We start from the raw sequence: 19,867 nt of genomic DNA on the forward strand, positions 1-19,867 counted from the left end.
GCCAGGATGGTCTCGATCTCCTGACCTCGTGATCCGCCCGTCTCGGCCTCCCAAAGTGCTGGGATTACAGGCTTGAGCCACCGCGCCCGGCCCTCCACACCTCAACTCTTATCAAAGAACACAGATAAGGAAAGTTCTACAAGAAATGAGCAACGATAGCATGGATACACAACATTTAGTGCTGCAGCTGGCTTTTCCAGGTATTTAAATGTGTGCAATCATTTTCAGCTCTTCTCAACGTTCACCAATAGGTTATGTTATTAGCCAGGGGAATAATCACCTTTGGACAGAGGAAGCTCAACTGCTTAGTGACACTGCCAAAGTTTTCAAGATAAGTTGGATAAAGGCCAAGAACAAAAAATTTACCTGACTTCTTCAGAGCCAATATAGATCAATCAGCAAGCTAATGAAAGTACATTTTACCCAGTCACATCATGAAATCCATAATCTAACTCCCTGACCCCTAATTTTGGGTGACCCCTTGATACTGCCCAGCTTCACACTTTACCTGCATTCATACTCCCACTCCCTTGACAACTGTGTGATTCATCCATGGATGCTGTATAGAATGGTATGATATTTGCATATAGCCTATATGCATCCTCCCATGTCTCCTCAAACCTCTAGCTTCTCACTCTCTGCTGATGACCCCCCTTCTATTTCTCTAAGAAAATTGAGCAATTAGAAGAGACCTTCCAAGCTCCCACCACATATCTCTCCACCCAAACACATCTCTTCCCATTCACTCTCTCTTCTCTCCACTGATTCTAGGTAGATTTTAGGAGCTCCTGACCAAAAGCACCCCCACCCTGTATTCTGGTCCTATCTCCTTCTACCTATCCCAGGATGCTCCTCACTGGTCTACCCTTGCATCCCTGCATTGACCAGCTCACCCTCTATCCTGGATCACTGGGATCCTCCTCACTGGCCTATTCTCTCCCGACTCCCACATTTTTTAAAACAACACAACTCTTTGAAAGGGTTTTCTACATCTACTGTCTCTTATTTGTTTCCTCGCCATTTTCAAGCTCATTCAGGTTTTGTGCCCCTACCATTCCACTGAAACCTATCTTGTCAAGATCACCAATAAATTTTACACCACAAAAACCAAGAGTCAATACTCGATCCTCATTTTACTTCAACTACCAGCAGCATCTGACACAGCTGATAACTCTCCTCCTTGGAAACTATCTTCACTTGGTTTTGAGAATACCAAATGCCTGATTTTCCTCCCACCTGTCACCTCTGCAAACAAATACTGAAAGGTCATGTCCTCTAAACATTGGTGTGACCCAGATCTCAATTCTTTTTGTAACTTATACTCACCCACTAGGTAGACTCATCCATGATGATGACTCCTAAATACATATTTCTAACCTGGACCTCTCCCAACTCCAGAATTGTGTATCCAATTGCTTACTCTACATCTCCACTTGTATAGTCTGATTAGCACTTCAAATTTAATGTAACAAAGCTTACTTACCCTAGGAGGTGACCAGATCTTTAACCTGGATGAATCTGAGCCTCTGCTTCCCTTTGTCAGGCCACCATCCCTGCAATTGTCTGTTCATGGTTAATATGAGGCATGGGACCACCAACAGATGCCCAAACAGATCCCTTGAATTTCAGATATATTCCTCTGTGTCGCCATTTAGTATCAGGTATCCAACTTCTTTATGGTGATCAGAGGCAATTATATCTCCCGTCCATTGTCTGCTGTTCTACTAGCATGAGGATTCCAAAATAATCAGAGGGTAATCATACCTTTAGATTCAGGGTAACCTTTAGTGTGTTCTCTGGTGGCAGCATTTCCTCCTAACAGAGAACCAAGTCCTCCAGACCCACTATCTTAGTCCATTTTCTTTGCTACAACAGAACATCAAAAATTAGATAATTTATAAAGAAAAGAAATTTATTTCTTACATTTCTTCGGGTGGCCCAAGGTTGAGAGGCTGCTGCTGGTGAGGGCCTTCTCACTATGTCATAACATGACAGAGGACATCACATAGTGAGAGGGAAGTGTGTGTGCCAGTTTAGGTCTCTCTTCTGCTTCTTATGAAACCACCAGTCTTATCATGGGGGCCCCACACTGATGATCTTATCTAATCTTAATTACCTCCCAAAGGCTCCACCTCCAAATGTCATTAAGCTCCTGCAAATGCCAAAATCTCATATAACCTAAGCACATCCTCCCATATACTTTAAATCATCTATGTATTACTTATAATACCTAATACAATGTAACTGCTATGTAAATGGTTGTTGTACTGTATTGATTAAGGAATCATGACAAGAAAAAAAAGTCTGTACATATTAAGTACAGACACAATTTTTAACAAAGTATTTTCAACATACCATTGGTCAAATCCATCAGATGCAGAACCCATGGATACAGATGACTAGCTGTACATCCATAAAGTAGATTTCTGTGTCAAGGGCTTATATCCATTTATACCTGAAGAGATTCCCCATACTGCCTTCTCAATGTGTCCTGACCCCACTTAATGATAAGGGTCATTCAGTCCTGTGAGGATGAGAATCCTCTATTTCCCTGCTGTTCTTTGTCACAAGAAGCTCAAAGTATCCAAATGGCAGCCATAGCTTAGAGCTGAACAAGGCTTTTGCTTACTCCCAAATAAAGGCATTCCCCTTTGAGATCTAAGACCTCTAAATTAACAGAGTCCACAGATGTAGGAATGCAGCAGGGTACAGGGTGTGGGATGTCCCCGAGTTGGCCACTGGGTGTGATGGTAAACAGAGCGACTCCTGCTTCTAACCCTTGGTTCCCAGGGAAACTGGGAAGTCAAGATCTGGGGACATCAACTCAGATATGTGTCAGGGTCCCACTTCTTCCCACCCAGATGCCCTGTCCTTGGCATAGCAGACCTGCCTTATGTGGGAGTTTAACCTCCTTTGGAGCTCCTCTACTCTTTTTTAAAAGGTCCTCCAGCTTTGACAGCTTTTTCTTCTCTTTAGCGATGTCTCACTCTGCACTTACCAGGCTTGAGTGCAGTGGTGCAATCTCAGCTCACTGCAACCTCCACCTCCGGGGTTCAAGCGATTCTCCTGCCTCAGCCTCTCAAGTAGCTGGGATTACAGGCACCTGCCACCATGCCGGGCTAATTTTTGTGTTTTTAGTAGAGACAGGGTTTCTTCATGTTGCCCAAGCTGGTCCTGAACTCCTAACCACAAGTGATCCACCCCCCTCAGCCTCCCAAAGTGCTAGGATTACAGCTGTGAACCACCATGCCCAGCCAACACTTAGCTTGTAATACCTGATTAATTACTTTCAGCTTTTCATTATCCTCAGGAGAGCATCAGTATAGTTACCACACCCCCCATATTTCTCAAATGCCTAATACCTTGTTCCAGTTAATGCACTCCCTTCCACAAGTACACCATTGCAGCGCATCACCAGTGAGCGACTGCACCACCACCTTCTGCTACTAGCTATCGATGCCCCACCTACCACCAGTGATGCCAGATGGGTGGCCAGTAATCCTGCTCTAAGACACTGTCTCTTCATCTGCTTTCCAAGAACATCCTGGAACAACCCACTGTCCCTGCTTGTGTTTCCAGGAAGCAGACTCCAAGGTGGAGGTTATATGCAAGAGGCTCACTGGGGAGTGCTTTGAGTATCAACACCTGTGAAAGGGAAGGGAACGACGTGGGAATGGGAAGATGATGAAGTTCAGCTGCAATGCAGTCTCAATGAATGCCTCAGCCAATCCTGCAGGGAGTTCTGAAGATGGGATGGCCATCAGAGCCTCTCCTGAGTTGGGGTGTAAGGGCCGGGCTCTATACCACTCATTATTCGATCCTGGATGTGGGCTGCTGGGAAGTGGCATAACCCTGGGCACAATGGCTCTCTTCAGTTTAGGAAATCGCAGAGGAGGTTGATGGGTGAGGGCTTTCTGCCAGCAGTTCTCCCAGCAGCTAGGGTAATAAATCCTCTAACCCTGAAGGGCGACTATGCAGCAAATATCAGCAACCACCACATAACCCAAGCTACTGAAAATAGACACACCTGTTATATACATCCTTAGGTACTGCATGTCAATATAAAAATGTGCCTGGGGATTGTGTGCTCTGTCCTCTGCTCATTTTCCTGTACCTGGGAATCCTGAATTTCAGAGTACCCCTGACATCTGGGAGCCTATGCCCTCACAGGTGGCAGAATCCATTACAATAATCTGTTTATGGATCTTCATGTGGTTGCTGGCAGGAGGCCTTAGTTCCTCAACACACATTACTCTCCTTGGGTTGGCTTGAGTGTCCTCACAACATGGCAGCTGGCTTCCCCCAGAACAAGGGGTTGGAGAAAACAAGAGAGGAAGGCTCAACACCACTTACATCTGAGTCTCAGACATCATAAATCATCACTCCTGCCACATTCTATGCTTTAAACATGAGTCACTAAGTCCATCCTGCACTTAAGGTGAGGGGAGTGGGTTCCACCTTTTGAAAGAAGTCATATCAAATAGTTGTGGACATATTTTCAAACCACTACATATAGAGAGAAGGACATTCTCCAAATCAACAATGATAGATACTTCTGAGAAAGTGAGTAGATGGGAGGAGTAAAGTAAAAGGAGGCTTTTGTTTTTTATCTGTTTTTTATAAGAAGAATTTACTTTTGTAAATTAAAAAATAAGAATATTCTTGATTGTTGAAAATACGGCAACCAGTGAAACTGGGTAGGAAAAGAGATGCTTATCTACGGAGCAGATTGTGATTGACTGTTCTCCTCTACCATGGTTTATCCTGCCTGACCCCACCCAACTAAACACAAAAGAATTAGAAACTAAATGATCATTGCCAGCAGCTTCTCCGAGGAGTCATCATTTTTCTAGCACATGAACAAGGAGTCTGATGACTGCACTATATTGAGATGTGAAAGGTTGGGGAAAATCATTAGAGCCATTAGTCTGTTCCTGCATCCCTATCCTTCATCCACAGTTTAATTTAATGTGGAAATTATCTTATTAGTTCTGATGGCTTGATTACAGGCTCTGGCTGGGGCACAGGCATCCCAGGAATATCCAAGAGGGCAAAGCTACTCCGTGGGAGATCCTATACCCTTGTGGCCCCTTCCATCCAGGCCCTTGGGAGCACTCCCTCTCCTGAATCCCACACAGACTGCCATTTTCCAACATCTAGGGCCAGCCCAAGTATCTCCAGGCAGGGAGGGAACCCTGTGGGAGGATCTGTCAATGTCCAGGCAGAGAAATCACACAGTTGCTAGTTAGGAGTTGTCCATCTCCTGGGTTTTATGGGCTGTTAGAAATTTTTTTTCCCTCCTGGGAGTCAAGACGTCTCCACCCTATCTGGGTCTTTGCTGGCCCCTTCAGGCAAGGGAAGGAACTTCAGCTGTGTCCGCACTCAAGGAGCTCATTCCCATTTCTCCCCAGGCTCCCACACCTCCTTCACCTGATCCTTTGCATAGGAAAGACAGAGTCCCCAGATGCTAAACTACATGGAGGAAACCTGGCCTGTCAGAGCAACAAGTAGGAACAAATAAGACCTTCTCCCCTGCCCACAGGAGAGTACTCTGTAAATGTGGGCTATCCCTGTCAATTTACAGATCAAGAACCATCCCGTGAGCCCCACAGGCATTGCTAGAGATACTCAAAGCCCAACCACTAGCTATCCCCAGTCTCTATTTGTTTGCATTTGTCATTTGTTTATGACTGTCTCCCTTTTGAAGGAGATCACACTGAAGAACTCTCAGTCTTGGAGACATTTCTGGATTGGGCAAGGCTGCTTCCACAAATTGGGCCTACTGTCGGTGTGGGCCAGACTGCAGACAAGAGGCAGCCACTCTAGAGGGTGTAGGCAGTCACAGCATCACTCCATCTGCTACCCCTGCGGGACTTAAGAGGCAAAATCTCCCTCTGACCCTGTTCCCTATCATAATACACCCTATCTCTAGACTCCCTGCTTTTCTGAGAAGGTTCACCAGGGTCAAGGTCTGCGGTCAACAAAGCTCAAGGGTCTACCCTACTTTAGGAATGACAGTATCACCTCAGTAGCTTCCCTAGAAGTAGCTCCACACATAGGCCCTGATGTTTGCTTTTGGCAATCAGGTGGTGAGGATTTTCCCAGCATCTCCCGGGTCAGACCACAGATATGATTAAAGATGGGTTAACAAGGGGCAGACTGAAGCCTTTGAGCTAAGGATTAGCTTTGCACAAAATCATAACAATCGTCTAAAGGGTCCTCCTTCCCCCAGCTGCCTAAGCCCTTTCTTCAAGAAAAAGTATGGCCCATGTGAGAATGGACTTAACATGTTTAGGTTGCTATACTGGGGATGCCTTATAATTCCACACAGGAAGTGGATGATTTCTGCACAGTGAGCTTTTTCATATAATATCCAACCTGGAAGTTGTTCCCCTCTCTTCAAGAGCCAACACTACTTATAAATACTTCAGTGCAAATCAAAAGGAGATAAGCCATTCCTAGATACTAAGCAATATGCATTTTCACAGAGTGAACAATATACCATCTACAGTAGACTGACTAATGGCCCCAAATATACCCACATTAATCCCCAGAGCTTGCAAACGTTTTCTTATGTGGCAGAAAGGACTTTGCAGGTGTGATTAAGTTAAGCATCTTGAGATGGGGAGATTATCCTGGGCTGTCTGAGTGGGCAATAAATGTAATCACAATGTAGTTATAATAAATGTACTTACATGAAGGAGAAGAGAAGAGGAGGTGATTTTAGCACGGAGGAAAGAAGGTGATATGATGCAGAGATTTAAGTAACTCACTTTGAAGATGAGGAAGAGGCCACAGAGAAGGAAAACAGGTGGCAAGCAGATGCTGAAGAATACAATAGATTCTCCCTTAAGATGCTGCAAAAGAGATCAGCCCTTCCCATACCTTGACTTGAGTCCAGTGATACTGATCTTAGTTGGACCTTTGACCTGCAAACTGTAAAAGAATACACTTACATTGTTTTAAGCCATTAAGTGCGTGGGGTAATTTGTTACAGCAGCAACAGGAAAGTAATACACCATCTTTAAACTCATCACTGTGTGTAATTTTTAACAGCTTTTTGAGGTGTAACTGACATATTTAAATAAGCTGCACATATTTAAAGTGCACAATTTGATAAGTTTTGACATATGTATACACACATGAAACAATCATCATAGTCAAGATAGTGAACATATTCATTATCTTCAAAAGTTAGCTTACACACCTCATAATCTATAACTCTTGGTCCTCCCTGAGCCCTTGCTTTCCAGATAACAACTGATCTGTTCTCTGTCACTATAAATTAGTTGCTTTTATATATAACTAGAGTCATACAGTATGTACTCTTTTTTTGTCTGGCTTCTTTCGCACAGCCTAGTTATCTTGAGATCCAACCGTGCTGTTGCATATATCAATATTTCATTCCATTTTGTTGCTAAGTAGTATTCCATTGCTTAGATATACTTTAAGCACTCACTTGTTAGTAGACTTTTGGATTATTTCCATTTTTTGGCTTTTTAAAATAAAGCTGCTACAAACATTCATGTAAAAGTCCTCATATGCTTTTTATTTTCTTGGATAAATACCTATGAATGGAATGGTTAGATTGCATGGTCGATGTGTATTTTACTTTTTAAGAAACTGTCAAACTGTTTTCCAAAGTGGTTGTACCATTTTACACTCCCAGCAGCCACCATATCTTGTTTTTGTGTTCTTCAAATTATTTAAGTTTTTTGTTAATTGATGCTCATCTCCATTCCTAAATAAGGTAAATAAATGCAGTATTACTTTTTGTTTGTCTGTTTGTTTCTGGTTTTGCTTTTGGGTTTTTTGTTTTGTTTTGTTTTTGAGAGGAAGTCTCGCTCCATCACCCAGGCTGGAGTGCAGTGGCACGATCTCTGCTCACTGCAAGCTCCACCTCCTGGGTTCACATCATTCTCCTGCCTCAGCCTCCCCAGTAGCTGGGACTATAGGTGCCCGCCACCACGTCTGGCTAATTTTTTTTGTATTTTTAGTAGAGATGGGGTTTCACCATGTTAGCCAGGATGGTCTCAATCTCCTGACCTCGTGATCCGCCTGCCTCAGCCTCCCAAAGTGCTGTAATTACAGGCGTGAGCCATCGCACCGGGCTGTATTACTTTAATAGTAATACTTTAAAACAACAGAGAAAAAATTGAGTATTCAGATGGAGGAGATAGGGATAGAAAGAAAAAATGGTAGACACGGAGAAGAAATTGGAGGAGAGGAGTGGGACAAAGGAGAATAAGAGAACAAAAAAAAAAGAGAAAAAGTGAGAGAGAAACACAACAAAGTACTATCAATTAGAATCCCCACAAGAACCTGATGGCTTGTGCAAACAGGCTAGTTGAGGAATTTTTAATAAAGGGACTATTACCAATATGTAGGAAGAACTTATGAAACCAACAATGGGTCGTGCAGTTCCTTGGTTACCATCTCTAAGCGTGAAGGCTGTCAGGGAAGGGAGATTCTGGGCACCCTGAGAGAGCAGCTACAGGAAAAGACCACCCATCAGAAGTGGGAGGAGCTAACCCTCTTGAACTGGGAGTGAGCTGCAGTAATAAACTCCCCACCTCACTCTGCACCCCACTTCCCAGTGCCTGCTGATGACTTCCTTTACCCAAACCCAGCTAGAAGCCAGAAAGCATGAGTCTGTTGATGATGTTCATTTGGGCCAGCCTCCCTCCTTGGTCTGGAGTGGACAGGTAAAATGTGGCTCTAGAAAGGCAAAGAGAAGACACCTAGTACAGGAACCAACAGAGGAAAGGGACAAGGAGCTGAACTGCTTTACCATCTTCCTCCATTAGTGACATGAAAAGATTGACAAAACAACATGTAAGGATTGAGAAACATGCCTGGGGGCACAGTGCCTTGTGATGCACAGGGCTGCTTACTCTGTGTGCCAGAATTCTGACCAAGTTTGTCAGCGTGGGCCATTCCATTTTGAGATCCGTTTTGAAAGGTTATTAACTTGGGCTTTACAAACAAAAAAGTCTGATTGTATCCTCCTTAGAAAGGGAAACCCTCTTCTAAATCATGAAACACAGTGTCGTGGCTTTGTGTGAAGTGTGGACTGTGGAAGCAGGGTCTACAGCAAGAAGGCCCGGGACTCATGACACTGGAGAGGCTTTATGGGGAAGACAAAAAATGTCCTTAAACCTCAGAGGAGAGGCACACATTTTAGAAGGACGGGTCATCTTGTCGGGTATTTATTCTTCCAATTTATCAGGTGACCTGCTTGTCTGGGGATTAATCATCTCCATTTTATCCCTTTTAACACAAGGACTACAGACAAAAAACAAGATGATCAAAGGCAGAATTCAAGCACCTGTCAGATCCACTGGAAGAGCTGAAAACTTTCTTTCTCTGCAACCTTTTTATTTTTTATGTTTTATTTTATTTATTCATTTATAAGGCAGAGTCTGACTCTGTCACCCAGGCTGGGGTGCAGTGGTGCAATCTCAGTTCACTGCACCCTCCACCTCCTGAGCTCAAGCGATCCTCCCACCTCAGCCTCCTGAGTAACTGGGCCTACAGGTGCACGCCAACACTCCCAGCTAATTTTTGTATTTTTGGTAGAGATGGGGTTTTTCCATGTTGCCCAGGGTGGTCTCTAACTTCTAGGCTCAAGGGATCCACCCATCTCGACCTCCCAAAGTGTTGGGATTACAGGTGTGAGCCACTGCACCCGGCCCTTTTTTATTTTTTAATCTCATAAAACTCTAAAATTTATCTCCTTTAAATTATATCTACATTTCATCTTTTATGAATCTTTGTGATGACCATAAACAAGCCATTCATAATAAGATTTTTAAATTTTATTGTTTTATAAATTTTTTATTTTTTATTTATTTATTTATTTATTTATTTTGAGATGGAGTCTCACTCTGTCGCCCAGGCTGGAGTGCAGTGGCGTGATCTCAGCTCACTGCAAGCTCCACCTCTGGGGTTCATGCCAGTCTCCTGCCTCAACCTCCCAAGTAGCTGGGACTACAGGCTCCCGCCACCACGCCCAGCTAATTTTTTGTATTTTTAGTAGAGACAGGGTTTCACCATGTTAGCCAGGATGGTCTTGATCTCCCGACCTCATGATCCACCCACCTTGGCCTCCCAAAGTGCTGGGACTACAGGCGTGAGTCACCACGCCCAGCCAAATTTTTTTTAAAATTTAATACTTCTATAGAGACAGGGTCTCCCTATGTTGTCTAGGCGGGTCTCAAACTCCTGGGCTCAAGTAATCCTCTTGCCTTGACCTCCCAAAGTGCTGGAATTATAGGCATGAGCCACCATGCCCAGCCAACAAGATATTTTCAGAACACCTTCTTATCTCAGGTGGGAATACCGAGGTGTTTTTTTCTCATCTATTCTATGAACATATCAGTGGCAAATATGAATACATTTTCCAGCCATTTTTTACAACATGGACACTGAAGGGAAACCTAGAGGGTTGGTAGTAATTTTAACATCTGAATATGCAGTCAAATTCCCTTTAATTGGAGCTTTTTGCGATCTGGGTTCCTTGTTCTCTTTGTTCAGAACATCTGAAGGGGAAAGCTGAGAAAAGTCGAGTTTACTGCTATTAATGGCTTCTCCCAGTTTCTGCAGTCCAAGAATCAAATGAGGTAATATGATATGAATAGGGCAAGTAGCTTGCTATGGTTCCAAACACTTTGATAAGTGGAAAGATAGCCAACACAATTTCCTATTCACAAATGTGAGCCAGTTCACAAATGTGAGCCAATTCAGGGTAGAGTGGAAAGAACAGCTAGATATGATGAGGTCAGGAGTTTGGCATTCTAATTCCAGTTATGCTGCTAACTAGCTGTATGTTCTCGAGTAACATTAACTTAATTCCTCTGTGTCTGTTTCCTATATCCTTCCAGCATAATTTTTTTTTTTTTTTTTTTGAGACGGAGTCTCGCTCTGCCGCCCAGGCTGGAGTGCAATGGCCGGATCTCAGCTCACTGCAAGCTCCCCCTCCCGGGTTCACGCCATTCTCCTGCCTCAGCCTCCCGAGTAGTTGGGACTACAGGCGCCCGCCACCTCGCCCGGCTAATTTTTTATATTTTTAGCAGAGACGGGGTTTCACCGTGTTAGCCAGGATGGTCTCGATCTCCTGACCTCGTAATCCGCCCGTCTCGGCATCCCAAAGTGCTGGGATTACAGGCTTGAGCCACCGCGCCCGGCCCAGCATAATTATTATACTTACCAAGACTAATACACCTGAAAATAGGCATCAAGTCATTTAACAGAAACAACCTTACGGGCAGGTACTGCCCAGGAGAGGCTTAATGGTGTTAAACAGGAAAAACGAAGGTAAGGAATGACCTAGAACAACACAGCAGTTAAAAGACCAAGCTAGGATATGGCACAAAGAAAGCAGGCTTTTTAAAAAGGCTCAAAGCAGAGCAGCAGCACAGGTAGAATCCCCATACCACGGAGAGCCAGAAGCCTTCCCCAAATTAGTAACTTAGCAGCAGGGGTTTTGTAAAACACATTAGAGTCTCCTCAGGATTACAACTGATTAAGACTCTGGAGGGGCAGACTTTGAGCAAGTGCATAAGCAAAGGCCCTGACTTCAGATAGAGCCCTGTACAGAATGACATGGGGCAAAAATAATGAGAGACACCAAGAATAAAAATAAGCAGAACATGAAAACACAAGAACAAGGGAAGTCCAGGCAGAGCAAACAGTATTCTCTCAGCCCTGGGCAAGGGTTTTTGCCAATTCCCTGGGGGTGAATTAGAACCACTTCATTAATTCATTCAACAAAGGTATATGGAGCATCCTCTCTGTACTAGGAACTTACCAGTTTGGGGGCAGGGATACAACCACGAGCACAAACAGCTCACCTTGGAGCTTACAGCTAATAGGGAAGACAGATCAAGGACCATGAAGGAAAGCAGCCAAAGTGCTGTAGGAACACATAGACCAAGAGGCTGGGGAGACGACAGATCCGAGCACAGAACAACAAGGGGAGAGGCCCAGACAAGACAGCAAGTGCATTCAAGAAACTGAAGGGCCAGCCCATGAGAGCAAGGAGCAAGAGCTGTGTCAGATGAGGTCAGACAGGACAGGAGCTAGGCCATGCAGGACCCAGGAGGCCTGGTTAGGGATTTTACTCTTCGTCCTAAGAATAGTGGGAGGCCACTGAAGGGTTTCAAGCACACGTGTTTTGGTAAGATCACCCTGGCCCATTTGGAAAACAAATCTGAACCCCTGCACATCATTTAAAGTTCATTCTCTGAAAGCAGGACCACATTACCTGTGTTCCTGTGGTGGTGTTTAATAAAGAATTTGTCTAGTCTTAGTCCAGGGTTCCTGGCATGGAGTTTCTACAACCCTTGGAATATCCCAAGTGATGGAAGTGTCTTCATTATTCATGAGCCAGGTGAGTTCATGCTAATGAGGAAACTCATGGTGGCCCCCTAGATAGCTTCGGGATGGGGCTGTTCACCAGAAAGACTCAGCAGAAAGACCAACCACATGATTAGAAGGTTGGGACTCTGAGAAATGTGATGTCAGCTCAGTCTGACCTCTGGAGAGCAAAGGAGGGTGGAGATTGGCTTCAATCAGTTGGCCACTGATTTAATGAACTATGACTACATAATGAAACCCCAGTAAAAACTCTGGACACCAAAGCTTAGTGTAGCTTCCTGGCTGGTGAACACATTGATGTGTCAGGAGGGTGACAGCACCCTGATTCCACAGGAGAAGGCACAGAAGCTCCACACTCTGGACTCTCCCAGAACTCACCCCGTGTATCCCTTCCTTTGGCTACCCCTGATCTGCATCCTTTATAATAAAATTGTAATTATTTTTTTAAAAAGTGTTTTCTCAAGCTCTGTGAGACATACTAGTGAATTTTTTAACCTGAGGGGTTTGTGAGAACTCCTAAATTTGTAGCCACTTGGTCAAAAGTGCAGGTGGCTTAAGGACCTCTGAATTGCAGCTGGCAACTAAAGTGAAGGAAGTCTTATGGAGAACTGAGCCTGTAACTGATGGGGTCTGCACTAGCTCCAGGAGGTTACCACCAGAATTTTAGTATGCCAGGTGGTGTCAGACCAGCTGGGGTTGAAACAGAATGCATGCTAAATTTTATTGCAGTCATTCTTAATTTCGAATCCAAGAATCCTTTGTTTAAGGAAGAAACAAACAAACAAACAAAATCCTTGTCCCAAAACTAAGAAATGGGAAGATTTATCTAAATTTGAGAAAAACCACTGGCTTTGGACAGCTCAAAACTCATACCTTGTTGCCTAGCACCCAGAAGTGAGCCCCCAGTGGACTCAATACCATTGATGCTTTCTTCTTACCAGCCCTAACATAACTTGGGGCGGGGGGAGTAAAATCTTGTTATTCCCACACTTCAGCCTCTTGTCATTTGTTTTTGAGAAGTGTTTTCCCATGACCTGAGTGTGCACCCCTGCCACCTCAGACTATCCTGCCATGGGCTCCCCTCCCAACAGCTGATGTGGACTCCATGTTTTGGTAACCTTTGAAATGGAACTCTAAACTTTCGTACTTTTTTAAAACTAGCTGCCTATATAAGCATCATTTGTCAACTCCAGAATTCCTCATTTTCATACCCTTTCTGGATAAGCAGACTCATTAGTTATCTTCTTAACAAATTAACAGGCATTGAATTGGGCTTGAGAGCAATTCATCTAAAAATTTTTATTGAACGTTTCCTAGGAATTACTATAGTAAAAATTCAAATTAGTAGTGGTCAGGTCCCAAAACCAGGGAATAAAATATCTCTTACAGAATGGGGTCTTAATAAGGCATTTCAGTCCAGATAGATTATATTAATAGGTTATATACTTGACATGCCCAAGCAAGGCACATTAATTAGCAAGGTACTGGTATTTATAATTAACACATCATTTTAAAAATTCTGTCATGAATGGCCTTTAGGTCTTTATAATCGTTTGTATTATAAATTTGTTTATCAAATTTTTCCTAATTTGAAGTAGCATCTCATTATAAGTGATTCTCAATAATACTTCTCTTCTGTGTTGTCCACAGTGGTGATGCTTCTCGTCCCAGTAGTAATCCATGTCATAATCATTGTCCAGAAGGAAAACACCCAGTTGTTCATTCTCTTTATCATAGATGGAGCTGGAAGAACACAACCAACCTTGGAGCAATTCCGTTTTTTTCCCACCCCTTTACAGCAAATGCCATTTTACCACTTTCCTCTCCCCTCACGTCCTTGGATATTCCAATCATTCCTTCCAGAAAAACACATACCGAAAAAGTGGCTTTTCATGTTTAGAAGTTGGAAATAGAAAGGAATGAGCTAGCTAGTATTGTCTTCCTTGTCCTATTGGGTGTAGAGCTCTTACTAACTCACTTCACAGTCTCCAGGTTTCCTTCTGATCCATCTCCAGGGTCTACACCCTTAGTTACTGTTGTTATCTACTGGTTTTACAAGGACTATAAAGAACCACAGGGCAGAAAAAGTAGGTAGTGGACACTGCCCACAGTTTCCTGGGCTAGTCCTCCCTTATTTTATGCCACCAAAACTAAGACTAAGCTTAACTACAGTTTCCTACTTTGGGTCAACTTTATCAAGATTTGTATGGGATCACTAAAAATATGTAATTACCTATTACATTCCCGAATATAAAGAAGAGAATGATAATACTCTCTATTTCAGAGTAGAAGAAAGTATAAGGCATATAAAAAATGTGTGTGTGTGTATATGCACACACACTCTGTATTTATATTTTGGCTCTGTTTTGTTTCTATGTGACTTGTGATTCTGTACTTCCTCACATAGCTTTTCACTTTTTTCAAAACATTTTCCCTTAGAGATGATGTTCAGAGATACTTTCAGGTATCCCTGATGCGGGTAGCAGTTACCAGCATCGAGTGTATCCTGACTAATTAGAAAGTCAAAGTGCTTTAGGCTGGGCACAGTAGCCCACACCTATAATCCCAGCATTTTGAGAGGCAGAGGTGGGCAGATGGCTTTGAGCTCAGGAACTTGAGACCAGCCTGGGCAACATAGTGAGACCACACCCCCCACCATCTCCACAAAAAAATGTAAAAAGTAGCTGGGTGTGGTGGCACACACCTGTAGTCTCAGCTACTCGAGAGGCTGAGGTGAGGGGATGGCTTGAGTCCTGGAAAGTGGAGGTTGCAGTGAGCCAAGATCATGCCACAGCACTCCAGTGTGGGTGCTCAAAAAAATGATAATAATAAAACAACAAAAAAAAAATCTGGTAATGTCATTGATGAGGCTTTTGTTATTTTTTAATACTTGACTACATGACAAAGCCAGCTAAGATTTTTAAGTGTTATTTTCATTCCCCCATAAGAGATGAAACCTTCTTGGTCACAGCAAGAACCCAGATGACTATTTCACCTCTCTCTTTGCAGGAATTTCACCTCAAACACACACATACAAAAATCTACTTCAAACAAACCGCTATCGTTAACTTAAAAAAAAATCCATACACTCAGCAGAAGAGGGCCTTTCTGCACGCCACGACAGAGAAAAATACACCACTATTATTCAAGAGACCTGGGGAGAAAGATTTAAAATTTTTTCCCCTTGAAAAAATAAGAAAAGCAAATAGCAGTCTTTTAGATTCTGTAAATAAGGCAATATAGCTGAAATTTATTATACAAGATCTTCATAAAATCCTTGTGCTACTTTAAATTTCATTTTAGAGCTTTGTTAAATCTGATTGCAGAAATAATTAAAACACATGTGTTATGAGATGAAACAATAAATTTTCCCCTGCTACCTGATATGAACTTCTCATCCACAGAAATCAGTTGTTATTTCCCCAGGATCTAAAACAAGATTGCACAGGTGTTTGTGTAAAGGGCGCAGGGTAGACACCAACCAGCGTCATTTGGTGCAGCTGGAACTCATGAGAGCAGGATCAGCCCAGCCAGGTCCCTGCCCTCCCAGCCTCCTGTTGAAAGGTGTGCTTGGGCCAAATGGATAAATGTGCCATGGGGATGCCAGCAGGGAAACTCCACCCCTTGATTTTCTTCCATTCAATGAGGTATGTATAAAGGTAGTCTTGCGTGGGGGAATAAACATGTTAGATAACACACCAAGCAGTTTCAATCTTAGGTGGCTACTGTGTAGGGAAATTCTCTCAGACGTCACCACATCCAGAACTTGGAGACTTTGGGAGCCCTCCGTCCCGTGGGACATTGAGTCTGAGAGCTGGCTCATTTTCAGGCAACTGAGAGGCCCCAGGGCCAGGGTCAGATGGTACTGCTTGTCTCCACAACTTCCAGTAGTATAGAGTTGGGGATACACACACAACATACACAAATATATAGCTGTGTGTTTGTAACATTTGAATTTAGACAAATTTGCTTATACATGCCTTTTCAAACATGTCTCATAACATATGTAACCTAAAATATATGGGTGAAAACTGTTCACATGATTTTTTTTTTTCAGATCCCACCTTGAAACTGCCATTATTGGTCCCCTCAAAGATTCAAGAGAGCTCATCAGAAGGGTTAGCAATGACAGCCTTGCTTACAGGCAAATTATTAAGAGAAAAAACTCATTGACATCCACTGGGTACTTCACATTGTGTTGTTGTCCTAAACTTAAGCACACTGGTCTTCCTCCTGTTTTCCTTTCATTTTTAGTAGTTTTGCCATCACCCTAGCTAAAAAGATAAAGTCATCTTTGCTGTGACCTTCCCCAGTACCTCCTGCTGCCTCTGTCCACACCCTCATTGCTCCCACCTGGGCTAATGCAACAGGCCCTGGGTGGTCTCCCTAATGCCCATCTGGCCTCCATAGTCTCCGGCATTGTCTTTCACTCATTTCGCAAATGCTCGTTGATTTCTTGCTCTGAGTCAAAAGATGGGTGACTTACTGAAGTCACAAGGATGAACAAGCCCCCCACCCCACCCCACTGTCAAGGATCTCGAAATCTAAAACACAAATTCCATTTTGTCACTCACCTGCCTAAAATTCTCCAGGGAACCATCGTGGCCTATAGGATGAAATCAGAATGTATTAAAATTCTCCAGGGCACCACCGTGGCCTATAGGATGAAATCAGAATGTATTAGCACAGTACAAACTGTTGTTGCCCATACTCATGGGATCTGGCCCCAATCGGCTCTGTCTCATCTCCCACCATTCTGCCCCATGTGCCCAGGTTGCAACCACCTCAGCTACCTATAGCCTGTTCACCCTTCCAAGACTCAAGCAAACCATGCCCTCTACCTGGAACACCCTCCCTCTAGCAAACTTCTAGGCAGCAGCACCCTGAGCAGGCTCACAGAGTCTACCGTGGATGAATCAGAATGCCAAGTCAGCAATTTTCCATAAACCCCACAAACGTGTGTACAGCACCTACCAGGCCAGGCACCGAGGGCCCTTACATGATTTATCATTATTCCTCACAAGGAACAGGAAGCTACTCTTAGTATCTCATTTTACAGATGAGGAAACTGATACAAAGAAGGTCACCTAATTTGCCCAAGGTCACCAATAGGAAGTGGCAGAGCCAGAATCTCAACCTGGTTCCAAAATCAGTGCTTTTCACTACTTTGGCCTACAATGAGAATTTCTGGAGGACAGAAAGTTCTATCCCTGAGGGTCAGGCTACATGGGAAGCCAAATAATGCCATGAGAGGTTACATGGTAAGCATGCAATCGGAAAAGGGTTACCGTAACTCAAGTGCTTGATGGGGTCAGGGTAGCCTAATACATCCTTTTCCACAGAAACACGATACCTGTTTCTAGACCCAGAGACACCATGGCTTTGGGCTGGGCACCTCACCTAAGCAGGGCATAGACTAGCATGTACGCCTGCCTCTCCTCCTCCTGGGGTCTGTGGGTCTTTAGTCCTTGCTCTAATTAACAAAATACCTTCATTCAGGCCTGAGAGTCAATCCACCTCCTTAATGTGACTGGATTCCTCTCTGTTCTGATGAGTTATGCTGGTTTTACAGTTTATAGCTCAGAGAGCGCTTATCTCTGCTATTTCTTGCAGATGTTTTCACACTTGCCTCCTTGTACTGCCCCCACGAGGTGGCTAATGTTACCCATTTTGAGGATGACAAAATGGTAAGGAAGGTCACAGAGCTGGTCCTCAAAGTGGGACTTGAACCTCAGCCTTCTGACTGTCAATACTGTTCTTTCCATCCTACTCATTGTTTAAGAGAAGAAGCCTTTAAGATCTGCAGCTAACCCAACCCCACTGGCTCCACAGCCTTGAGACCAGCCTGTGCGTCTGCTTCCTCCCCAGCTCACACTGGTCTCGGCAGCCATCCCAGGAGGCACCCTGGCTCCACACTTCCCTGGTGCCCCAACTTTATGCAACCAGCATGTCCGGTCACAGCAGCCATCCACTTCACGGGCCATACCTCAGTGTCTGTCCACACTACAGCACAGTGAGTAGTCCTGGCCTCCCTTGGCTCCACCCTGTGGCCCCTCTCCTTGCCATCCACGGACACTTTTCATCTGCCATCTGTGCCACCATCTCCGCTCATCTTCTGCATTGCAGTTTTCTGCTCCCTTGGCCACAGCCCCAAGATTCTACCTGGTCTCCACTGCTTCATGTGGACTCCTAGGCGGGCTCACTCCCACCTATTGTTCTCTTTGTAGCCTTGGCATTGTCTCCACTCTCTGCCTTTCCATGTATATGGTGCAGTAACTAAATGTTTTGCATTTTCCAACACCTCACTGACTTCAACTCTTCTGTCCCATCAGACCACTGGGGAAATTTTTCAGATCAGAAATATGTAGATTTATTGAGCCTAGACATCATGTTTTCATTGGCACCACACGCAAGGAATACAAAATCCAAAAGGCACCAACGAATATAGCACATATAGTGAAATTAAGTCACTTCCTAGCCCTCTTCCCCAGGCCCGCAAGCCCCGCTTCCCCTACTCAGGGGCAGCGACTGTAAGCAGTTTCTTATGCTTCCAGACGTAGTCCATGAACCTCTGACTTGGGTGGCATTGGGCAGTGTTTCAATTGGGCAATGAAACAACGCTGTGTTTTAGCAGCAGCACTGGCAACTTTCTAACCATTTGTGAATGTAGTAGTGTGTATAGATTTTTTAAAATTCAGCTTCGATTCCACCACCCTAAATTAACTCACGTCATTTCTCTAAATTGCATCCCAATTTTTATCCACATACACACATTTTTCATTGTTTTAATCATACTATGGTTAAAAATTTACTTCTACTTCCATTGCTAATTTCATACACATATTTCATCTTCATTATTTTTAACAGCCATGTAATACTCATTTGCGGTAAAACCCAGTTCTTCCATTTTTATTCCAAGTTTTCACAATTGTAAATATCAGGATAACAATCTACAACTTTTTCTTCTTTGAATTATTGCTTTAGGACAAGTTCCCAGAGTGGTAGTATTGAATCTAAGGAATGTTTCATGTCACATTTAGCCAAATAACTCTCTTAGAAAGATGAGAGCAGTTTGTAATTCCTCATACAGGTATAAGGACACATCTTACTTTTGTTCCATCAAATACAATAATTATACTTATCAACAAAAAATGCTTCCTCATAATGTTCTCTTTATGTATGTCTGTAATAAATAAATAACTCAGGTCAATGTCTTCTCTTTAGGTTTCTGTGTTTAATGCAGACTTCTGTTAGAAGCAGTCCTGAGAGCCTGTTGGAATAAGGTGAGTGAGTGACTGGTTGGATTTCTAGGATCTCAAAGAGCTTTTAGTTCTCTGTTGCGCCCCACATGAAAGGCAGTTTGGCAAGGTCAAGTATGGTGGGGATGCATTCTCTCTCTCTCTCATCCTTGGTAACATCGTTTCATATCCACTGAGCTCTCTTTACGTTGCTAGAAAATCCAACCGTGTTTCCAATGTATATTCTTTTA

General features: G+C 43.6%; 1 pseudogene; it reads right to left on the reverse strand.

Annotated features, from left to right (window-relative positions):
• Positions 1–16,978, reverse strand: part of LOC105547214 — a 134,378-nt pseudogene extending 117,400 nt beyond the window's left edge.
• Between the last annotated feature and the right edge of the window lie 2,889 nt (positions 16,979–19,867).

This window comes from Mandrillus leucophaeus, unplaced genomic scaffold, assembly GCF_000951045.1.
Source record: "Mandrillus leucophaeus isolate KB7577 unplaced genomic scaffold, Mleu.le_1.0 Scaffold380, whole genome shotgun sequence".
Taxonomy (NCBI): domain Eukaryota; kingdom Metazoa; phylum Chordata; class Mammalia; order Primates; family Cercopithecidae; genus Mandrillus; species Mandrillus leucophaeus.